The sequence below is a fragment of the Cornus florida genome, unplaced genomic scaffold, assembly GCF_030987335.1.
Source record: "Cornus florida cultivar Cherokee Brave unplaced genomic scaffold, ASM3098733v1 CherokeeBrave_3.0.0_Hap2_Chr05, whole genome shotgun sequence".
In the NCBI taxonomy this organism is placed as follows: Eukaryota; Viridiplantae; Streptophyta; class Magnoliopsida; order Cornales; family Cornaceae; genus Cornus; species Cornus florida.
The window spans coordinates 80,202,290-80,211,972 of record NW_026775575.1 but is presented as its reverse complement, the minus strand read 5'-3'; positions in this window follow the sequence as shown (position 1 = coordinate 80,211,972).

The following is a 9,683-nucleotide window of genomic DNA, read 5'->3' as shown; positions in this document are numbered from 1 at the left end:
CACATCACTAATGTGTAAAAGGGTTGTGTATTTTACACAATACTTTTACACTACCATGTAAGCATATTTTCTCTCTCCACCCCTTTCCCACCCGCGGTTCTCTTTCTTCTCTCTCATTCCTTTACGCATTTTGCATATTTTCTCTCTCCTCCCCTTTCCCACTCGCGGTTCTCTTTCTTCTCTCTCATTCCTTTACGCCTCTTTGTTTCCCACTTTTTTAGAGTGGAGTAGAGAAGAATATGTAATTGGCGGTAAGGTAAGAACTGCTCGACTATTTTTATTTTTTTATTTTTAATAAACATAGTTTGATTTATCACTTTCGTTTGATCTTATCTTCTGCAATCATACGGTAGATTCTAGGATTTTTTTAAACTTTTTTTTTTTATCATTTTTACATTATATTTTAATAAGATAAATGTGTACTAACCAAAAATTAGGTATATATTTTAATCACGTAGTTTCTACATACTTAAATTTTATTTTATTATTTGTTATAAGTTAAAATTCCAGTGGCGATAAAAGGTTTGCTATTGGCGGGATGTGAAAATGAAATATAGGGGGAAATTATTATTTTTTTCCTAATTGAGGAGGATTGGGACGTGAGGTTTAATTACTAAAAAGTAAACTGAATAAAGTAGGTTTGTAAAAGTTATGTAGGGCCCTTGGGTATGACACTGGTTGGAAAATTATATTTTAGTGACCAAAATTAAACATAATTGCTCTATAATGATCTTAAAGTCAAGAAAAGGTAAATAGTGATCAATGCTGAAACTTAAATGATATTAAGTGACCATTTGATGGTTTATTATCTCAATAACCTTCTCATAATATATTATTATGTAAGTGGACAAATTTAACTTCTACATTAACCTAAATAAACACTTAATTAAATTGACTAACAAAAGACGATAGATTATTAGCTTGAGTCTCAGAAGAGAAGACCAAGATGGGAGAAAACTTAGCACAAATGTTATACATCGTTCTCTCTAAGATTCTAAGAGGTAAGACGAGAAAATTGTAAATTTTCTTCTTATTCATTATTTTCAAGGGATAGTTATTATACTTTATAAGTTGATTTGTTTGAGAGATCTTCCTTAAGATATAAGATTGTAATTTTTAGGATGTTTTTAATACTACTGAGTTATAATTGAAGAAATAATGACTATTGTTGATTAATTTCAGAATTTTGCCAACTGTTTATGGGTGTTTCAAAAGTATACACATCAATGGTTTGTAAATATGAAGTTATCATATGAGTTGTTATTGAGATTATCTATAACCCTAAACACATCCTTGTATGTAGGCATGAGCATAGAATCATCCAGAAAAGATAATATATTAAAGCAACAGAGTGAGAAGGGACCCGCCAAAATATTATATAAAGAGCATTTTGGGATGAAACTTGTTTTCTTGATTTGCGCGTCAATATAAATGTTTTTGATTTCATGGTGGGGAGCCTTGAAAAATAGATAAAGGGTGGAAAAAAGATAATATTGATAAAGAAACCTTAATTTTTTAAATTGGCAAATTGCAAACTAAAAAGGAAAAAAGAAAACGTTAGATTAGAGAAAGAGAGAGAATAGGAGGATAAATTCAATGAATTATTATTTGTATTGGATTGCAGTTTTGTCATCTAAAATTAATTTTTAAAATGTTTATCAAACATTTAAGTATTTTTTACCATATTATCCTCAAATGGTCACTTAAGATCAATTAAGTTTTAACATTGGTCACTATTCACCTTTTCTTGACTTTAAGGTCACTATAGAGCAATTATGTTTAATTTTAGTCACAAAAATATAATTTTTCCGAAAAAACTTAACAAACCGCTAAAGATGCTCCGTCTCACTTGCACAATATTCTCTGGCTCTATGGCTCTATATTGCTCTCTTTTTTTATTTTTCTTTTTTCGGTAATAAGTATATAGATTGATAGCTATCTTTGCTATATATGCGTATAAGCTCCATCATATATATGTCGCTCCTCTTTAATATATACCTCTAAATATATATATAGGCTACAAACTATAATCTAGACGAGAATTACACTGCTGTGTTGTTTGCAACATTTTGAAGTTCAAAGAATCAAGGGGAATTTTGCCACTAGATATTACAATTTAATCAAGGGTATAATAGAATTTTAAATATGAATTTAATGACTGTAATGAAAATTACATTGCTGGCCTTGTTTGTGACATTTAATAGTTCACGAGGCAAATAGTCTCCGAGAGGAAAATCTACTAAAGCGATATAGTTTATGGAAGATTTTGCAATTAAATGCCTTATTCGTTTTTGTTCTTCATAAATTGTAGGGTAAAATTGATAGTGTGAACATCTCATTAAACGCAGTATCCCTTCCTTTCAATTCATTTTTTATTTTTATTTTTCAAATCAGAGGAGTCAGCGAATCCATTCTTTTCCCTCTAATTCTTTTCATATCTCCTCCCATTGCTATTCTTTTCCTATCCTTCCACCCTTATATGCTCAGTTTGGATAATTAAGAGTAGCTCCAACCTGTTTTTAGAGATTTTGGGCCTTCTCTAATGATTGGGTCAGTCCAATAGAGTCTCCAAAATAAGGGCTCCATTTTTTGGGTTGCGTAATGAGTTGCCAAAAAGGGCAACCCAATTAGCGATTACAAGCTGACTTGTACGGACCCATCCATTTTTTTTTGTTTTTTAAACTTTTGTGGCCTAGAATAAATTTAAGGGCGTGTTTGGCTGTGAAAAAAATTCCAAAAATTAGTTTTTTTTTTTTTCAACATAATTGAACCAAATAACCGTTAAGACACTATTTGACTGACACAAACAGTGCCTTAAAGGTTTTTTTGGATAAAAAAAGTTTTTAAAAAATGGAGAAAAGTGATTTTTTTTCCCTTTTTAAAGTTTTCAATATTCCTACTGACATTATAGTCGTTTTAGGCACTATTTGGGTCAGCCAAACAATGCCTTAACGGCTATATTGACACAAAACATATTTTTTTTAATTTTTTTTCAAAATATTTATTTTATTTTCAAAATAATTATATATATATATATATATATATATATATATATATATATATTTGAGTCTGTTAAAGCACTGTTTAACTGACACAAGCATGGTTAATTGAATGCCAAAATGAAATATTAGAATCTATACTTTCACGCAGTAACTCAAGCTTTCCATAGGATTATCTCAGGCTTCCCATATGATTGTTGTGTTTTTCCTAGTTGATTTTAATAATGATATTGTATTATTGTTATTACTTTTTAAATTCATAATGTATTGTATTGTTTTAATTTTTATAATTCATAATAAATATTGTATTGTTTAAATTTTTTGTATGATATAGCGATTAGGAAAAAAAATAAAAAACAAATTTTTTTAAAAATATTAATATTTTTGGAGAGCGAAAATGCACTATTGGAGTACATGCGATAACTAAAATTTGAAGACTTTAAAATGCTGACGTCGCTCTTAAAAATGTTGATGTGGCTCTTGAAAAAAGTTGATGTGGCAAATTCAGAGAGCCAATTTTTAGAGACTCCATTGGAGTTGCTAGGATAAAAAGGGATTTTTTTTATTATTATTATTTTTTATAAAATGATAGCTTATAAAAGAAATTAAAGTAAAAAAAGAGAATAATGTTACGTTTTCCCCCATAAAAAACCAAGTCTTGAATAAATTCATAAGAATTTTATAGAAAAATCAAATTACAAACAAATACTTGACAATCATAATCACAGATTTTCTTAATTTTGTAGTTAACATTTTTAAATTGAATAAAAACAATGAAAGGAAAAAGACATTATGTAATACTCCCTAATTTCGGAACACAGGTTGATCAAGTCCGCGCACAAAATCAGGGGATATCAAAATAATTAAAGTATTTCAAACAAGCACATAGTACAAAAATGAATAATAAGGAATAAATAAATCGCTGAAGAAAAATCTATTAAATAAAAATTCCATTAATAATTCTCCAAAAGTTACAACTCGAGAATCCCGTAAATCAAGGACCCGTGATAACATAAACCAATAATCCAATGATCTCTAAATAAAATCCAGTATCTAATGTGATATCCCCGGATTTTCGGATACGGGTTGGCCAGGCCCACGCCCGTTAACCCGAGGATATCAAATCAATTAGCAATAATCGAACACAGAATACAAATAAGAAAAACAAGAATAAATAAATTGCTGAAAAGAAACTAGAATAATAATCCAAAAACCTCAGAATAAAATTTAATTAACAAAGAATGATTCTGATACATCCTACTTCTCCATTTCTATTACAACTCGGGAATCCATCTAGTGGACCCCTAAAATATCTCACTGAACTCAAAAGATTGGAAATAAATCCCAAGTCTAAAATATGAAATAAAACCCTGGTCATCGGTGGAGTGAATAACTGTATCTGCTCAGCACGATCCAGCTCTAAGTCTGGAACTAACGAACACCTATAAAAATAAGAGTGGGTCAGGCCCACATGCAAATTCTTCTCTAACTACAATCCAAACAGTGACTCGATATGCAGATACACCCTAGATATCTCAACAATAGCTATCTAGTCCATACATATAGATATATCCACACTAAGGGACATTCACTGGACTACAGTAGGGGTCTCAACCTGAATAGAAGGCAACATGCGAAAACGCACCCAAAGGTGGGCATGAGTACCTAGACCTAACAGGGTACACCTCAACCTACTATAGCCAGCTACGCATCCACTGCATATATGCACCCTAACCAACGAGTCTGAGACTCAAGCTCATCTCGTGGTACCATAAACATATATTTAAAATCCATTCATATCCATCCATAGGAAATCCAATAAGTCGTTCAGCTTATTCAGCTGCACAGACTTAAGTATAAGGAGAATTATGTAATACCCCTAATTTCAAAAGGGATAAAAATGGAATTTAAATTTTATTTTTGTGCATATTAAATTGATTTTGTATCTATATGCTTATGTGTCCAATTGTTTGTTTATTTTAATTCATTGTGTTTTTTTTTTAATTGTTTGTTTATTTTAATTAAGGGTGTAATTCTTTATTTGTTGGTTTATTTTAATTAATTGTTTTATTTATTTTATGTGTTTTAAGTGATTCGTTGCTTGCTTATTTTATTTAATTAATGGGTTTTATTAAATTAATTATTTATTAAGTATTTAATTTTTGAACAGGGTAATTATGTAATTCCTATTAACTAGGGTTTTAGATACGTTCTAGTTAGGGTTTTTTGGAGCCGTCTCATAAGCATCTGATATGTAACTAAACTGGGTTACTTTGTAGGCCGACGAAGTTAGGGCTCTGTGGGTTAGGGTTTTAATCTAGCAATTATAAATACCTCAGTATATGTTAAACCTAGGGTTACATATTGTCGTAGCTTTTACACGGAAAAGTCTGCCAAATAGAGAGAGTTACAGAGGGAGTTTTGGTGAGAACAGAGCAGTTTGTGAGAATTTCGACTGGGATTCCAAGGTTTAACCAAGGAGAAGGAATGAGCAGAGGTTCTAGGAGGTTAGACAAGCTTCAGTGGATGTTGAAAAAACTGAGACCAACGGCAACAAGGGTTTGTTTGCAAACCTATTCAGGCAAGTTCTATCATCCTCTTTCCCTTTGGGCCGTGTTCTGTGCACCTAGATAATCTCTAGTGTTTAATCAAGCAGAAACTGGAATTGATATGTTTATTACGTGTTATATTGTTGGTCTGTATGTGTTAAAATCAATATCTGTTACAGTGTATGCAAGTGGTGTTTCAGTTTTCTGTACTTTAAGCATATGGTTTCCATCGTAGCCTTAGTTTCTGTATTTGACTGCAACTTTTGTAGACACAATATAGGAACTCTACTGGGGTTATACAGAACTCATAGGGATGTTATTATTCTGTTTTAAATACGTGTGCAATCTGTTCCGTTTCTGTTTCTGCATATAGTTTCAGTTTTGATACTAAAAGCTTGGTAAGTTCAATAGCAACCTTAAACTTTGTAATTATTTTAAATTACTGTAATCAAACCTTGGAGATGTTAATAGAGTGATAATAAACCCTTAAGATCAGTTTAAGAAATAAACGGAAGGGTAGGGACTGACCAGAGAACGAGCAGATAGGTAAAAAACGGAGCAGAGATGAACTGGAGGCTCTCAAGAGGGAGAGAGCCGGCTCTAAGAAGTCAAGAGCCGGCTCCCCTTCAGCAAGAGCCGGATCCTAGGGGATTGGAGCCGGCTCCAATAGGGGAAGAGCCGGCTCTTCCATTCCAAGAGCCGGCTCCAATTTGTTTTACGTCCAGAAAGTGGTTTTAGGGCTCTGTTTGGTGTTTTGAGCACTGTTTGAGCTTATGAGTGATGCTAATGAACTGTAGGGACTTAACAGAGGATCTAAGTAGTTAATTTTAAGTGTTATTCAACTTAATGTTGCATGGTTTAAGTCTTTAAGACAAAGGATGAAGCAGTGTAAAAATATACCACGGTGTATGCTACTAACAGAGAAAGGAACTAAATGGCTTGATTAAATTTTAGAAATTTAATAAGACTTCACGGGGGGATTAAATAGTTAATTTTTGGGTGTTATTAAGACCCTAAATTAATTTAAGGTTAATTCTAAATTAACGGATCAAACTGTATAACACTTATGTACAATTGTATACGGTTGGTGGATGGATGAAGTTTTAAATACTTAAGCTTATTTTTAGGCATTCCAGTGGGATGTAATATATTTATAAAATGGTCTTAAATATAGTATGGGGTCATTGATGTGTTAGATGTAATCTATGCAGGCTCTGGATGTTAGTTGTTGATTTATTAAATCATCCCCTGCAACTATATGGTTAATTGTTTGGATTTAAATTGCTGAAACATTTAAAAATCTTCTGTAATTAATTGGATATTGGTTTTGGATTTTAAATTGCTGTACTATCATTCGTAGTCTGTAATTTACATGGTTTTGGTTTTAAGTTGTTGAAATACTAAATACTATTCTGCAACGATGTGGATGGTTAGTTTTGGCCTATAAATTACGTGCTTATTATTTATGTCTTGTAATTTACCTGGAATTATGTATTGGAACATAATTGCTGAATTCTTATACTTAATTCGGTCAATTATTTGGAATCATATATTGGATTATGATTGCTGAATTCTTATATTAAATTTGACCAATTATTTAGAATTATGTATTGGATTTTAATTGCTGAATTCTCACATTAAAATTCTGTCAATTATCTGGGTTTGGTTTTGCATTGTAAATTACTTGCTTATCATTTGAATGTTGTAATTTACATGGATATGGAGGATGGTATGCACCGGTATGGGACGGTGGCATACTAGGTATGGTTTTGCTCAAAATGCTAATTCCTACCTTATGGATTTTAATTGGTGAACAGTATGACTGGTTCTATCAATTATATGGACTTTGTGGATTGTATGCACCGGTATGGGACGGTGGCATACTAGGGACAGACTGATTTAAAATACTCAGTCCTACCTATTTTGGAATAAGGGAACGGGTTGTTAAATAAATCCTCCTTATATATATATAAGTCGGTACGGTTGAATACGCCGAATGACTTATTGGATTTCTTATGAATGGTCAGGAACGGAGTTTAGATATATATGTTTATGGTACCACGAGTTGAGCTTGAGTCTCAAACTTGTTGGTTAGGGTGCGTATATGCAGTGGATGTGTAGCTAGTTATAGTAGGTTGGGTGTACCCTGTTAGGTCTAGGTACTCATGCCCACCTTTGGGTGCGTATTCGCATGTTGCCTTCTATTTAGGTTGAGATCCCTACTGTAGTTCAGTGAAGGTCCCATAGTGTGGATATATATATGTATAGACTAGATAGATATTGTGAGGTATCTATGGTGTATCTGTGTATCGGGTCACTGTATGGATTGCAGTTAGATTAGAACTTGCTCGTGGGCCTGACCCACCCTTTTATTATTTTTTTCAGGTGTTCGTCAGTTCTGGGTTGTAGAGCTTGATCGTGCTGAGCAGATACAGTTATTCACTCTACTGATGGCGTAGGATTTTATTTCAGGTTAAGACTTGGGTTTTGTTCCAGTCTTTTGAGTACCATTGGATATTTTAGGGGTCCACTAGATGGATTCCCGAGTTGTATAAATTGGAGAACGATTTCCATTCGTGGTGGATCAGTTGTATCAAAATAGTTTTAATTATCAATGAAATTATTTATTCTGAGGTTTTCAATTATTGGATTATCATTCTAGGTTCTTTTCAGCAAAATTTTATTCATTCTTGTTTTCTATATTGTATTCTGTGTTCATTAAATTGCTAATTGTTTTGATATCCTCGGGTAATCGGGCGTGGGCCTGGCCAACCCGCATTCGGAAATCCGGGGGTATCACAAATTATGTTTTTATAATTCGAACCCTTAATCCAAAATAGGTAGAACTGAGTTATTTTGAATCAGTCTGTCCCTAGTATGTCACCGTCCCATACCGGTGCATACAATCCACAAAATCCATATAATTGATTGAACAGGTAGAACTGTTCACCAATTAAAATCCATAAGGTAGGAATGAGCGTTTTGAGCTAAACCATACCTAGTATGTCACCGTCCCATACCGGTGCATACAATCCTCCATATCCATATAAATTACAACATATAAATAATAAGCAAGTAATTTATAGTCCAAAACCAATTATTCATATCATTGCAGAATAGTTTATACAATGCCACAACAATTACAGTTCAAAACCATAATCCAATTAACTGTAGAATAATATATAAGATTCCACAATTAACATCCAACCCATGTAAATTACAACACATAACTAACAGTTTAGCAATTTACCATCCAGAACCGTCCCAAATACTTGCAGGAGACTATTTATAGTTTCAGCAATTTAAATCCAAGAGTTAAACCATGTATTTGTAGAAAACGGTTTAAAGGTTCAATAACTAGCATCCAAAGCATGCGTAGATCACATCTAATATATATATGACTCTATCATGCATTACAAATAAGTTTTATAATCATAGTATAGTCCAATTAATTGCTAAACTAATCTAGGCAATTTAGTTCCTTTCGTCCGATAACAGCGTACTAAGTTGTATACTCATATTCTGTTTCATCTTTTAGCACGGAGCCATACACTATGCCACAAGTCCAATTGGTTATTAAAATACTTCACCATGTATATAAAATAAGTTTAAATAACTTACTAAATCCCATAACAATTGCTGAAATTTAATTAAGCAATTTATTTCTCTTCCCTCCGTTAACAGCATACAAAATTCCTTAATTTTATACTGTTTGTCCCATTGACTTAGAGGTCAACTTTAATCAACTTAAGGCCTTAATTACACCCAAAAGAAATTTCTTAATACCTCTGTGTAGACCCAGACCCATCCAAACAGTTCCTATGCTCCAACAGTTGCAAACAGATCGTAAAATTTTTTTTCAGAAAATCACTATTTGAAAGAGCCTGCTCTAAATTCCAAGCGCAGGCTCTTTTTTTGAGCCTGGAGCCGGCTCTAAGAATGTAGAGCCGGCTCAATGAGTATGGGAGCCGGCTCCCACATCCATGGAGCCGGCTCTCACCTCCTTTGAGAGCTCCTTTCCCCGTTCTGACTTTCTGCTTCTTCTCCGGCATGTTTCTGCCATTCAGTTGGTTTCAAAACTGATCCTAAGGGTCTTATTAATATCCACTAGCATCCCAAAGGTTTGTTTTTAACC